This window comes from Podarcis melisellensis, assembly GCF_964234715.1.
Source record: "Podarcis melisellensis genome assembly, chromosome: 11".
NCBI classification, from domain to species: Eukaryota; Metazoa; Chordata; class Lepidosauria; order Squamata; family Lacertidae; genus Podarcis; species Podarcis melisellensis.
In genome coordinates, this window is record NC_138543.1 from 12,313,036 (window position 1) to 12,328,107 (window position 15,072).

General features: G+C 43.9%; 1 long non-coding RNA gene across 1 annotated transcript in view; it reads left to right on the forward strand.

The window, feature by feature from the left end:
* The window catches only part of LOC309380717, a 370,732-nt gene that overhangs the window by 308,672 nt on the left and 46,988 nt on the right, over positions 1-15,072 (forward strand). The window lies entirely within an intron of this gene.

The following is a 15,072-nucleotide window of genomic DNA, read 5'->3' on the forward strand; positions in this document are numbered from 1 at the left end:
CTCGCTGATTGATGTGAGTACATTTGAACAATGAGTGTAGTGAATAGACTAATTTTAATTCAGTAACTCATGAGAGAAGCTTGAAAAGTAATTGCTTTAGTTCATCCCAGGCTCCCTTCCTGTGAGCTACAAGAGCAGTTGGGATGGTGGTGGCAGCAACTACGGGAGAGTAAGAGCTACTGACAGCACTGCATGGTTGTTCTGTTGCAGTTGAGCAATGAAGAGCGTGTGAGAAGCTTCTCTTGGGCTTTCCCCTTTGTCACACCATCAACACTAGAGCTCACCCCTGGTATCTTCAGGACTATGAGAATTGCAGCAGAGGTATAGTTTATTGACTGCTCTGGCTTGCCATACCAGGATCTGCTGAGTTAGTTTTCGGATTGTGAGCATTTTCAGTTTGCACTTTAGCAGCAACCTGCTGAATGGTTTGTTCCATCCACAAATTGTTTTCTATTAAAGGGGTTATTGTTTTACATCCTCTGGGTGACCTCCTTGTCGTGATATATTTCACATGCATACACAAAGCAATGACACGATGCTCTGTTCCTACCTTGTATTAGAACTTTCTGAAACCCGAACAGGAAAGTGTGTTTGTGGTTTGGGCATTATGTCATTTATAGCTAAAAAATGAAATTAAATCTAATGGCTCTCTTCCAGGTGTGTGCTAGAGAAAGACAGAGAGGGAGAGTGCATGTGTGGGATTGGTTTTAAAATTACCAAATTGGCTGAAAGCTTCAAAGCATTCATTGTAGGCCCGTAATTCTTTAAATGTCAGTCATGCAAAAGCAACAGAGAATATTCTAATTTTAGAATCCTTTGTCACGTGGGAGATCAGCTCAAATAGAGCAAGAGAGCCATGAACAAGACTTGGAATTCTAAAAAGTGACCTGCGATTGCCTCCCAGCTATATATAACTAGAGATATTTGTCCCATAGCAATGGATGATTGTAAGTTGCCAGAAGGAATTTCCTTCTGCTTCCTGATGATTGAGTCCATCTTCCTCTCAGGGAACTAAGCCGAGTTTTTTTTAATTAATGATATTATATATATATATATATATATATATATATATATATATATATATATATATATATGCTTTCGTAGATTTTCACGGGTACAGGAATGCAGGTTTTGGTGTCCTCGGGTGTCTTCCCGTGTAAAAGTTGGGGTGTCTAGGCGACGTTTCGACGAGGTCTCACTCGTCATCTTCAGGCTGGTGCTTTCGGCTTCTTGTTACTGGAACAGAGCAGGATCTCAGTGTTTGAGTTCCTATAAATACTGTTGAGTATTTATAGGAACTCAAACACTGAGATCCTGCTCTGTTCCAGTAACAAGAAGCCGAAAGCACCAGCCTGAAGATGACGAGTGAGACCTCGTCGAAACGTCGCCTAGACACCCCAACTTTTACACGGGAAGACACCCGAGGACACCAAAACCTGCATATATATATATATATATATATATATATATATATATATATATATATATATATATATATATATGCTTTCGTAGATTTGGGAATTATATATATATGTACATCCTTGGATTTATGAAAATTAGCATCAAGGCTTTAGTGTCTCCGCCAACTTCAGTGAATTTATGTGTCATCAAAACTAGGTGTAGGGGGGAAATCATTTTTCAAATTGCTGTTGATTTCAATATGCCTTATCTATAATATGTGGATTGAGAATAGCATCTATAGCTGGACTGGGGGATCTGTGGCCTTCTAGATGTCGATGGATTACAATTTGGACACCTCCTGGCCATTTGCCATGTTGACTGGGATTGACAAGAGATCAAGTTTTGGGGAGATCAAGAACACCTGGAAGATCACCAATTCCTCATGCTTGACCTATATGCCGATCTTCCTTCCTTCCTGCAGAATTAACTGGATTCTGGAATATCTTTGTGAGATAAAAGGGGAACAAGAAAGCTTTCTAGGCAAAGCTGGAGCACAACTGAAGCAACACATATTTTTGTATTAAATATGAAATTGTCACAATACAGTGGTACCTTGGGTTAAGTACTTAATTTGTTCCGGAGGTCTGTACTTAATCTGAAACTGTTCTTAACCTGAAGCACCACTTTAGCTAATGGGGCCTCCTGCCGCCGCCACACCGCCGCAGCATGATTTCTGTTCTGTTCTCAACTTGAAGCAAAGTTCTTAACCTGAAGCACTATTTCTGGATTAGTGGAGTCTGTAACCTGAAGCGTATGTAACCCAAGGTACCACTGTGCAGGAAAAAAAATATGAACAAAACACTATCTCACACTGCCAGTTAATGGAATGGCAAAATGATCTTTTTTAAAATGGAATAAAGTACAGAAGTACTCTGAACCAGTGCAAAGTTGAAGGCTTGCTAAAGATTAGTGAAGACATTTCCTACAGAAATAGTTTCTAGAGCATGTAGAGATGCAGAAGACATCCCTGTAAGCAAATTTTAAGCCCCTGAATTTGATGTCAAATCTACTTTTGTTTTTCAGTAAGCAATATAATACTAAGAAATGCTTGTGCTCTGCTGAGCCCTTTAAATGCTGTGTAGGAAACCTAACATTTAAGAGGAAAATATTTACTGAACCATCCGTGTGGAAATAAAAGATGCAAGGAATAAGTGTTCACAATAATGACGGTGGTTGTCTTTCCTATAATGACATTGGTTGTTTTTATTTATTTCTCTTACAAGCAAGTACTGTAAACCCGTAATACTTCAGTCACTTGGAGTAATAATAATAATTTAATAATAAACATTAACAACTTTCCAATACAGGGCTGCCTTCAGGTGTCTTCTAAAAGTTGTGTCATTCTTTATCTCCTTGACATATGATCGGAGGGTGTTCCACAGAGAGGGTGCCACTGCCGAGATGGCCCTCTGCCTGGTTCGCTGTAACTTCACTGTAGTGAGGGAATTGCCAGAAGGTCCTCAGAGCTGGACCTCAGTGTCCGGGCTGGACGATGGGAGTGGAGACACTCCTTCAGGTACACTGTGCCAAGATCATTTGAGTATGCTGTTCAAGAGAGGGCTTTCATAAAATAAAATAAAGAGTGCTAATAGCATGTGTAAAGGTGCTCTTGTCTAATGGTAGATCCTAAGGCATGGGTAGGCAAACTAAGGCGCGGGGGCCGAATCTGGCCCAATCACCTTCTAAATCCAGCCCACGTACAGTCTGGGAATCAGCATGTTTTTACTTGAGTAGAATGTGTCCTTTTATTTAAAATGCACCTCTGGGTTATTTGTGGGGCCTGCCTGGTGTTTTTACATGAGCAGAATGTGTGCTTTTATTTAAAATGCCTCTCTGGGTTATTTGTGGGGCATAGGAATTCTTTCATATATATTTTTCAAAGTATAGTCCGGCCCCCCACAAGGTCTGAAGGAAAAGGTTTGCTGACCCCTGTCCTAATGGTTGAGCTTTAACAATGACTCTTAACAATATGCAACAGATTTAGTCAGGGTGAGTTCACATGTACATGTTCATCATCATCCACTGAATGCAACATCAAGTGAGGACCAAGCATGCGTGAAAAGGTCATCCTTGATCAGACACTAGTTGTTGTTGTTGTTGTTTAGACATTTAGTTGTGTCCGACTCTTCGTGACCCCATGGACCAGAGCACGCCAGGCACTCCTGTCTTCCACTGCCTCCCGCAGTTTGGTCAAACTCTTGCTGGTAGCTTCGAGAACACTGTCCAACCACCTCATCCTCTGTCATCCCATTCTCCTTGTGCCCTCCATCTTTCCCAACATCAGGGTCTTTTCTAGGGAGTCTTCTCTTCTCATGAGGTGACCAAAGTATTGGAGTCTCAGCTTCAGTATCTGTCCTTCCAGTGAGCACTGAGGGCTGATTTCCTTCAGAAGGGATAGGTTTGTTCTTCTTGCAGTCCATGGGACTCTCAAGAGTCTCCTCCAGCACCATAATTCAAAAGCATCAATTCTTCGGCGATCAGCCTTCTTTATGGTCCAGCTCTCACTTCCATACATCACTACTGGGAAAACCATAGCTTTTACTACAGGGACCTTAGCTGGCAAGGTGATGTCTCTACTTTTTAAGTAGACACTAGACAGGACATTAAATCCAGACTATGCCATTTCCACTTGGTTCTTAATTATTTCACTAGGACATAAGATAAAGCATGACTAATGGTGCAATCCTAACCAAGTCTGCTCAGAAATATTCATTTGGCTTACTTACAGGTAAGTGGGGTCAGGCTTGCTGCCCAGCTTTTCACAGTGATTGCACCTAACTTAGTTGGAGCAAAGTCAAGACCGTTAGATCAGATCAGTTCAGACACAGTGGAGGCATTAGCTAATGCTTCACTGGGTGGTGTTCATGTTTGTGTGAATCAGTCTCCAGGCATTCAGTTATTCTTGGATAGATACTTGGGTCAGGGCTTCTTGCAATTTCCTTCCTCCTCCTTCTGAAGTAAGGCATTTATTGCTGCCTCCTTGGGGTCCTCTCTGTGTTCTCTGCTCTGTGTTCACTACTAGAATCCATCACTACCATATCCTCAGTCCTCTGCTCCCCTAAGTCTCCTTCACAACCATGCACCTACCATGTACTTTCAATCTTATAGATTTTGCGCATTGGTTATGTAGGGCCCAGAAAGTGGTGCATGGGCTCTGTGCAGGAACTGGGTTGCATCTAACGATCTGTTTTAATGGACCTAAGTTGTGCATTAATTCTAGATACAATCCAAAGTGTGTCTGGGGGCCAGCACATCAGTTAAGACTCTTTAATAAAACACATTTAAAAATTAAACTCGGCTGTGTAATCATTACATCCCAAAATACCCAGTTGCTATATCTAGCTTGGAAACGAATTTGTGACCTGGCCAGATCCATTGGTGTACCCGAATAGAAGGGTGGCCAATTCCTGTCCATGTGCAGTTTATGATGGGTATGGGTCACCCTGTCTTGCAGTGGCCCAAGGACCAGACTGCTAAGTGGTCTTTTGGTCTCTTCTCACTCTGTGACTTGACTTTGTTGTTGTTGTTTAGTAGTTCAGTCGTGTCCGACTCATCGTGACCCCATGGACCAGAGCACGCCAGGCACTCCTGTCTTCCACTGCCTCCCGCAGTTTGGTCAAACTCATGATGGTAGCTTCGAGAACACTGTCCAACCATCTCGTCCTCTGTCGTCCCCTTCTTGTGCCCTCCATCTTTCCCAACATCAGGGTCTTTTCCAGGGAGTCTTCTCTTCTCATGAGGTGGCCAAAGTAAGGAGGAAGTATTGGAGCCTCAGCTTCAGGATTTGTCCTTCCAGTGACTTGACCTTAGACTAAGCCAACTTTCAGATTGTCTGCTACATCCCTGGTATATTCCTTGTTTGTTCACATTTCAGCCACTGCCCACAGCAAGAACTGAGCTGGGGTTTTTCTGCCATATGCTTCAAACTCCTCATCTTCCTCATTGCAGCAAGACATTCCGGCATGCATCACTTGTCTTGTTTATTCTACAGCACCTAAGCATATGTGGAGTGAAGGGCCATATGGAGCCACCGATAAACACAAATGTCATTTGTTTTCTTTGGGGAGAATGTGTCATATAGGAATTGCAGCACTGACATTTACAAGGGGAAAGTCTTTTTGGGGGAGTATGCATGTTTTCCCTGCAGTGACATCAGGGAACTGGCATTTATTAGGGAGATTTCTATTCTGTGACTTGCCAATCTAAAATAGGATCATTCGCCTGTTTGGAGAGTTGTGAAACAAAAAAAACAAAAACAGGCTGTAAGCATTAGCAAACAAAAATAAGAACATTATGCCCCAAGCAATACATGTGTGTATTGCAGCAAAAGCAACAGAGTGACACCTTAAAGGCTAATTGATTTATTGTGGCATAAGCTTTCTGGTCAGCTTTGGCAGACGCACAAAGGAGAGGCATCCTGAGTTGGCAGATTATATGGAGAAGGGGGAACAGAAGACAAAGAGTGATAGAGAGGAAGAGAAAGTAAACAATCAGGCAAACGGCTAAGAAACGGAAGAGGCACAAGGGCTGTTCACACACAACCTCACATGTTCACCAGGTGTCAGGGACTGGGTAGAGGGGGAATGGTGGAGACCTATGTGGCAATCACACAGGGTCCCCGGACGTTTCACTGTCTATTGATCCCTGTGCCACCACTTTATTTCTCACTGCCCCCACCCAGGCCCTACCTGGTACAATACTGAGTCCCGTCAGGGTTAAATTGGAACATAAACTTCTGTTTATTTATTGCAGTTTAACAAGCGTGTGGTTTCATAAACGGTATCGGTTAATTACAATCATGGGGTACCTATCCAGACCTATAACTTCTGCTACCTGCTCTCACTCACTAAACCACCTCTCAGATATTTATTTGTCTTCCTAGCTCCTAACTGTTCCTGACTCAGCTTGTTTCGCTACACTAACTCAACCTACCCACAGACTCTATCCCAATTCACTCCCACTCCAACCAACCACCCAACTCCCAACAAACTTCTCTCTTCGCACACTCCCCCAAGCTGGTTTCTGATTGGGTAACCTGTTTAACTATTTCACCTCCAGCAGTCTCATATGTTAACGTCACAACTGCCTCCCCAGCCTGACCCTTGCAGAGAAGAAGGAGACAGTTTAGAATTACAACAGGGATTTGAGGGAGGTCACAGTTCAGAGGCAGATGAGGGGGAAAGCTGGGAAATAATGGGAGAGGAGGAAGAGGAGGAGGAGGAGGAGGAGGAGGAGGAGGAGGAGGAGGAGGAGGAGGAAGAAGTAGTAGCAGCAGCAGCACCAGGAGAGCAACAGCTGATGGACTTGGTGTCTTTAGAGTGCATTCCAGACCCTCCACCTCTCACAACACAGCGGACCTTGAAAGTAGGAGAGCAAAGAGCTCAAAGGCAGAGGGTGCGTCCCAGCACCCGTAATGATGACTCATAAGGAAGTGGGAGGGGTTAGAGATTCACTCGGAGCAACGCCATTATTCTGGGAGGCCACATTCCCAAGCCTCTCACACTGTGAATATTGAATAAAAGCAGATGGTAAGGACTTTCCCTTGTCTGGTCCATTCCTGGCAACCTGCTGCGGGGGTTGGTTCCTCTGCTGCCTGACACTGGGGGGAACAGGGTTGTGCTCCCATCTTCTGTTGCCCACTCCCTTCAGTATTTACACATCTGTACATGGATGGGCTCCCTTCAGACTGCTGCCAAATGCATGGTCCCTGGGGGATTTTGCCATCAGGTTCATCCGAATGGAGGCAAGCCCACATGATCCCACTGTTGGAAAACGCCCTGGGGGTGCCCCTGCAGCCCCCGAACTCTGAGCATCCTCCGGTATGTGCAGCTCTGGAAAAGGCATTTCCCTTTTTCTCCAGTGCGCTTCAGCGACATATATCAAATGGTATACGCACACTAATCTTCTAGCATAACACAGCAAGAAGCGTGAGACATCGTAGAGCTAATCTACGTATTTATTTACACGCTATGTACAAACAAAGGAATCATGGCGTCCTCTCTCTCCAGCTCTGAGAGGGAAAAACAAGAACAAGTAAAAGCAAAAGTACAGTACAATAGTACATACAGCAGAAGAGATAAGTCTGTCTTCCATTTCCACACTCTTCCCAGACAGGCATGTTATTTACACCACTCTCACCTGCAGCAACGAAGGTTTGAAATACTAACACCCACCACTGTTCCTAGGGACAGTGGCGTAGCGTGGGTTGTCAGCACCCAGGGCAAGGCAAGTAATTTGTGCCCCCTAACCCATGGATTTGCGCCCCCTAACCCTAACCCCCAGATGTTGCGCCCGGTGCAGCCGGCCCCTCCTGCACCCCCCACGCTACGCCACTGCCTAGGGAACAACCGAAAGGTCTGTAACACAGTTCTGCACCCATCTCTAAGGTATAGCATCAAATAAGCCAATGAATGTGCCAGCTATATTAACTAGGGATAACCTTAGCGTTCCCATTTTCGTTATCACCTGTAGAGCGAGAGGGACCCATTGTTCCAAAGAACTGCGTGTTGTAGTATCTTTTTGTTCCACAACTTAATGCTGGTGTTTACCTTTGAAATTGCGTTGCCAACCAAATTCCTGCAAGAGATTAAATGAAGCCCATTCATGTGCAAAGGTGGGGAGTAGGGAGTGAACTAACTAAAATATGAATGATGAACTGCAGTTTTGAGTGCAGTCCTACTCCAGCCCGCAGGTTGACGGCTGGAGGTTTGAGGCAGAGTGGGGGAAGAGATAGCAGAGGCAATCGATTAAGTTCTCTTAGGTGCTATGCGGGCCTCTGTGATAAAGATAAGGCTGATTTGCCCACCAGACTGACAGATTTCTCCATCCTCACACAACAGGAACCACAGTCCATATTTCAACTCTTGCTGCTCCATCTTATCTAGCCTGCTTCCTGTTGCTTACCCAATGGCCATTTCCACCCAAACTGATTTTCCTAGTTAGCTAACTATGCTTTCAGACATTCTCTCTCTCTCTCTCTCTCCCATATTGCTCCTTTGCAACCATCTACACCTCACCTGCCTCAACTTTGCTCTAACCTGACAAAACTTCTCTCCAACCCCCCAGGTCCAAGAGCTCCATGTTGGGGACATTGTTTTAAAGTTATGCATACTTTCATTGCCTCACTTTTGAGTTTCCTCCACTTGAAATTTTAAATAATTCAAAACAGCGAAGATCTGCTCCCTCCTCCAGTTGCAGATGCATATTTGAGTCTAAAATGAGGACAGACGTGGGTGGAAGGGGGTGGTATACTTTAGCTGCTTGCCTCAGCCTCGAAGCTGGATTTTTTTTTTGCATATACAAAGCAACCTTCTTCCCCCCCCCCTTCCTTTCCTCCGGCTCCTAGTGGATTATAACTTTTTAAAATGCAGTTTCAGAAATAGTCGGATTCTGGCCTCATATCTTTGCCTTTAGGGGAACAATCCCTAGCGACACCACTGCGCAGTATAACTCTCCTTAGTTCATTATCGTTGCATTAAAAAAGCTCTTTTAAAAGCGGTGCTTTGCTTAATGTGATACACCCCACAGGATGCTAATTAATTTTGACTAAAATTCCTGACTTGTTAATACAAAATGCCATTACATCTGTTGCACTCTTCAGATTTCATTTTCTCGTGGTGATTGCGCCGAGGAAAATAGCAAACATGACACTAGTCAGGGCCGGCGAGAAGAGAGGGCAGATCAGTACGGCCTCTTTGCCACGCAGACAATTCGTAGTCGTGTTTCCACGTCAAACATGGTCAATCTCCCTGAGCCCCAAAAGAGCAGCTGCCAATCAGAATAGATAGCATGGGTCTACAGGGATGAATGGTGCAATTCAGAATGCAGTCGTTCCTTATAGTTTCAAGTCCACTTTCAGATCACATGCCAGACAAGTGCAGTTTCTAATTATAATATAAAACAATTTTGCTTGATTCATTTATTGTCAGGATGGTGTCATCGGCTCCCGGCTGGTTGCCCAGGAAAGTATAAAGACAAGGGAAAGTTTATTACCGTCCTTTTTTATTTTTATTTTTATTTTTTATTTCAGTGTTTACAGAGAGTGGCTATAGAACCCAGCCTCTTGGATAATGGTGTTGTCCTGAGTGAATCTCCAACCTCCATCTCTGCCACTTCCTCATTCATCACTTCTACAGGTGCTGCAACATGCTCTCCATCGCTCTTTGCTCTCCTACTTTTAAGGTTTGCCAGGTTCTGGGAGATGGAGGGTCTGGAATGCTTTCTAAAGACACCATGTCAGCCAGCTGCCATTCCGGTCCTGCCTTCTCCTCTCCCATTATTTCCCAGCTTTTCGCCTCATCTGCCTCTGAGCTGTGACCTTCCTCAAACCCCTGTTGTAAATCTATACTGTCTTCCTCTTCCTCCTCCCTGGAAGGGTTCAGGATAGGGAGGCGGTCTCCACCATTTATATACCAGTCCCTGACACACACACACACACACACACACACACACATATATATATATAAGATTTTTATTAAGCTTTTCAAAAATTATACAAAAACAAAACAAGACAATAATAAAAAATAAACAGAGAAAAACAAGACAAAAAAGAAAAAATAAAGTATAATTTCATTCCCTTTTTTTTCTTATACCTTACTTTCCCGACTTCCCCATACCTCTCCTCTCTGTATTCCAATTTCTATTTTATTAATTCAGCAAATCCTTTCCCTTAATTTCATTTAGTTTTTAACCCTTCTTTTCTTATTACTTATCCAATCCAGCTGGAAACCACATATTTTCTAAACCATCGTCATTCTAGCATTCATTAATTTTGCAGTATTTCTTAAGATAGTCCTTAAATTTCTTCCAATCTTCTTCCGCTGTCTCTCTCCCCTGGTCTCGGATTCTGCCAGTCATTTCTGCCAGTCCCATGTAGTCTATCACCTTCATCTGCCATTCTTCCAAGGTGGGTAGGTCTTGTGTCTTCCAATACTTTGCGATGAGTATTCTTGCTGCTGTTGTAGCATACATAAAGAATATTCTATCCTTCTTTAGCACCGTTTGGTCGACAATACCCAAGAGAAAGGCCTCTGGGTTCTTCAGAAAGGTATATTTAAATACCTTTTTCAATTCATTATATATCATTTCCCAGAACGCCTTAATCCTAGGGCACGTCCACCAAAGGTGAAAGAATGTACCTTCATTTTCTTTACATTTCCAACAGTTATTATCAGGCAAGTGGTAAATTTTTGCAAGCTTGACTGGGGTCATGTACCACCTGTAAATCATTTTCATAATATTTCCTCTTAGGGCATTACATGCCGTAAATTTCATACCGGTGGTCCACAACTTTTCCCAGTCAGCAAACATAATGTTATGACCAATGTCTTGTGCCCACAAGGCATTTATATACCACCTTTGATTGCAGCACTACCAATCAGTTCACAGCATCAGAAAACAGTTCAACAGGGAAGCTACATTTTAAAGGATTCTCCCTAATCTTAAAAGAAAAGGTTTTCCGTGAGGGTATATTCCACATAGCACACCAGGACTCCGTTATGCTACAGTGGTACCTCAGGTTACATACGCTTCAGGTTACATAAACTTCAGGTTACACACTCCGCTAACCCAGAAATAATACTTCAGGTTAAGAACTTTGCTTCAAGACGAGAACAGAAATCGTGCTCCGGCAGCGCGGCAGCAGCAGGAGGCCCCATTAGCTAAAGTGGTGCTTCAGGTTAAGAACAGTTTCAGGTTAAGAACGGACCTCCAGAACGAATTAAGTACTTAACCCGAGGTACCACTGTAATTGTTGCTTTTGTAATTACTTCTCTTTTGGTCAAGTAAGAAATAATAGTCAAATGGTAGACAAAACGTAAATAATGGATATGCCAATAGTCAATATTTCACACCTCTTCTTTTTGAAAAAGCAGTTCCTGTCCAATTTGTTAATTACTTTTGTATAACTTTTGTTGTTAAAGCCAGTCTCATGGGAACTGCAGCCCATTTGCCAATCATTGCATTATGCTTGAGTGGCTCCATTTAAGGCAACAGGAATGCGCAGGAGAAATACTTGCCCCCCTCTTCCGGCTCCTGTTACCTCACAAGCAACTGGAGCAATCCAAACTGGATTTAACTTTATTGGACAGACAAAATAAAAGATGTGCATATAATCAGAACACAATTCTAAACCTAAGGCCATGAAAACTAACTCATGCAGGAGCATCATAAATATTAAACACTGGATTTCAAGGCATCCACAGAGTCTCTAGAATTATTTAGAAACAATGCTTTTCTTTAAAAAGGGGAGGGGGGACAGAATAGTTTGATTCAGGTGATCCTCCAAACCAGGGGTCAGCAAACTTTTCCAGCAGGGGGACGGTCCACTGTCCCTCGGACCTTGTGGGGGGCTGGACTATATTTTTTGGGGGGGAGGGATAACAAATTCCTATGTCCCACAAATAACCCAGAGATGCATTTTAAATAAAAGCACACATTCTACTCATGTTAAAACACCAGGCAGGCCTCACAAATAACCCAGAGGTGTGTTTTAAATAAAAGGACACATTCTACTCAAGTAAAAACACGCTGATTCCCAGATCGTCCGCAGGCCAGATTTAGAAGGTGATTGGGCCAGATCCGGCCCCCAGCCCCTAGTTTGCCTAATCATGCTCCTAACTGTGGCAGAAGAATCAGGAATGAGCCACAGGGTTGTGTGTCCCATCCTGTCTTCCCCTCTCAATGGTGCCATCAGGGAGGACTTGGGGGCAAACATCCAGTATTTTGGAGGTCCCCACTTCCTTGGGATTTCTCCCTCAACATTTTAATATTTCTGCAAACCTGGGGGAGTCCCCCAAGTCTGTTGCATAATTCCTCTTCCCTGTGCACGGGTACTACTTTGACCATGCAAACGTCACAGCTTGAACATCAGAAACTGATGGAATTGAAGTCCTATCCAATTCAGAGGCACTTATTCCCAGGAGTTAGGATTGCAGCCTAATTTGATTTTGAATTGATTTTAAAATGAATTGATTTTAAATGCTGTGTTACTTTTATTGTTGTTAGCTGCTCTGAGCCCGGCTTCGGCTGGGGAGGGCGGGATATAAATAAATTTTTTTTTTTTATTATTATTATTATTATTATTATTATTATTATTATTATTGAGGTACTGGACCAGTGCAAGACATTCACCAGAAGAACGCAGTCCCATTTGGTTGGTGCATCCTTGTGAGGGCAAACCTGCCCTATCACCATTTATACAACAAGGGGACCTTGAGCATAACTTGATGAAAAGTCTGTCCTGCTCTGCATTGAGGTTCTACATGGGCTTCAGTGATCCATGAGCGGAAAGAGCTTGAGGCAAATTCCTGAACACAATTATAGGAAGATCTTGGCCCTTAATGAACTGAGATGAGCTTAAGCACTAACCGTTGAATCAGCAGAAAAGGTCCAGTCAGCTTGTCCCAGGGAACATCAAAATAAAGTAATGTACAGAGAGTACAAAGACTTGGTTAAAAGGCATGCCAACTGAGTGACGCACAGAGCCGTATGATATTATTTTATTTATTTACTATTGATTGGTGATCTGAGTGCTCAGCAAACTGAGCAGAACCCCTACCCTTATACTAAACAGAAGATGTTTTGCTGCAACCTCTTCTTGAGAGATCCAAAGTAATTCTCCAATTCACTGTCGCTGACCAGGCTACTTGGATAACTTTTCTTGGACTTTGCAGCCTTGTACTCGATAATTAAGACCGCAGCCAAGGCCTATTTATGAAGCGTGTTCATTGGATAGAGTTCTGGTCCCTTCAGGCATCTGAGTCTGGCTGACAACAGAAAAATAATTATTTCTTTCATACATTTTATAGGTTGTTTTTCTTTTAGCGTTTTATAAATAGCAGTTCTTTCATTAATAAGCATTGATGCTTCTGGTAGAATAATTAGGGCATTTCCTTGAAATGTGCTCTAAAGATCAAGGCAGGGAGCGACTCAAGAATAATTCTCCTCATTTCATGTCCAGCCTTAACATTTTGATTGGGCTTTCGGGAACAGGGACTATATAGTAGAGCATCTGGGGTGGCGGTGGGGGAGGGGGAAGCAAACATTCTTTTATAGCAGGGATGGAAAACCTGTTGTTGGACTTCAGCTCCCATCAGTCAGAGGCAGGCCACACTCTCGCCATTCTTCTGGAATAGACTAGATGAAGGGCTGGTGTGAGGTTCTGGAGCATTTAGGCACTGCTGAAAACCGATCACCCTCTCTAAAGCAATGTGGCATAGCTGTCAAGTTACAGATTTGAAAATAAGGGACCAGCAGCCTTGAAAATAAGGGATCAGCAGGCGAAATAAGGGACCTGCAGCCTCACCTGTTCCAGGCATTCCAGTCTTCCTGTCCTCCTGCAGTCTGGTCAAACTCATGCTGGTAGCTTCGAGAACACTGTCCAACCAACTTTGTAACCAGAGGTTCAACTGAATAGAATCTGAATCACATGCACCACAAGGCCTATGCAGCCTCAACTTAAGATGGCTCCCCGGCCTGGCTTTGCACTGCAAAGTTTGCAGCAGCACGTGCAACAAAATGGCATCCAGCATTCAAAAACCCCCCCAGCTTGCATTAACTAGCCACACACACACAGCCTCCCCCCCTCACCACGAGCTCGCCAGTCACCCACCATTTTAGTCAACCAGCTCCTTTCTTTTCCCCCATAAGTCAATCGAAGGAGCCTCCAAAACAAATTCAATAGCCCCCCCTCCCACGAGATCTCCTTTCCTTTCCCCCCATCATGTGCCCCCACTCCAGACAGACCTTTTCACCGGCAAGGGTGAGTGGGCCGTCGATGACGTATCCACCCGATTCCGATCCGAGTACTCAGCACAGGTATGTTCAACTTCTGAGCCCCTCTGAACCAAAGGCAGAAAGCCCAGCCAGCAGTCAAACAAAGCCTCAAGGAAAACCACTGTCACCTCTCCGCTGGGAAGCACTGAGCAAAGGCGAGTCCCCAGGCAACGCAGCTGATTTGATCAGCACAAGGCATGCAAGCTCCATCCCCCAGTCATTCTTAGACTTCTTATTGGGTGAGCAACACAGCCAAGCCTCCCTCCTCCCTGGCCGGCAGGGAGGGAGGGAGAGAAGCTGCTTCCTTTGAAATTTAAGGGATATCATTTAAGGGACATCCATCAATAAGGGACAGCAGCGGGACATGGCGCTGGAATAAGGGACTGTCCCTTCAAATAAGGGACGCTTGGCAGCTATGCAATGTGGTAAGTCTCCTCTTGCAGGCATAGGAGCCAACTCCTAGAGGTTTGGGGGGATTCGGTCCCCACAATACCTGGAATAACCTCAGACATCCAATTGATTGATTGATTGATTGGATTTATATACAGTGGTCCCTCAGGTTACAGACGCTTCAGGTTACAGATTCCGCTAACCCAGAAATAGTACCTTGGGTTAAGAACTTTACCTCAGGATGAGAACAGAAATCGTGCGGCAGCCCCATTAGCTAAAGTGGTACCTCAGGTTAAGAACAGTTGTAGGTTAAGAATGGACCTCCAGAACGAATTAAGTTCTTAACCCGAGGTACCACTGTAAAAGCACACATTCCACTCATGTCAAAACACCAACAGGCCCCACAAATCACCCAGAGATGCATTTTAAATAAAAGGACACATTCTA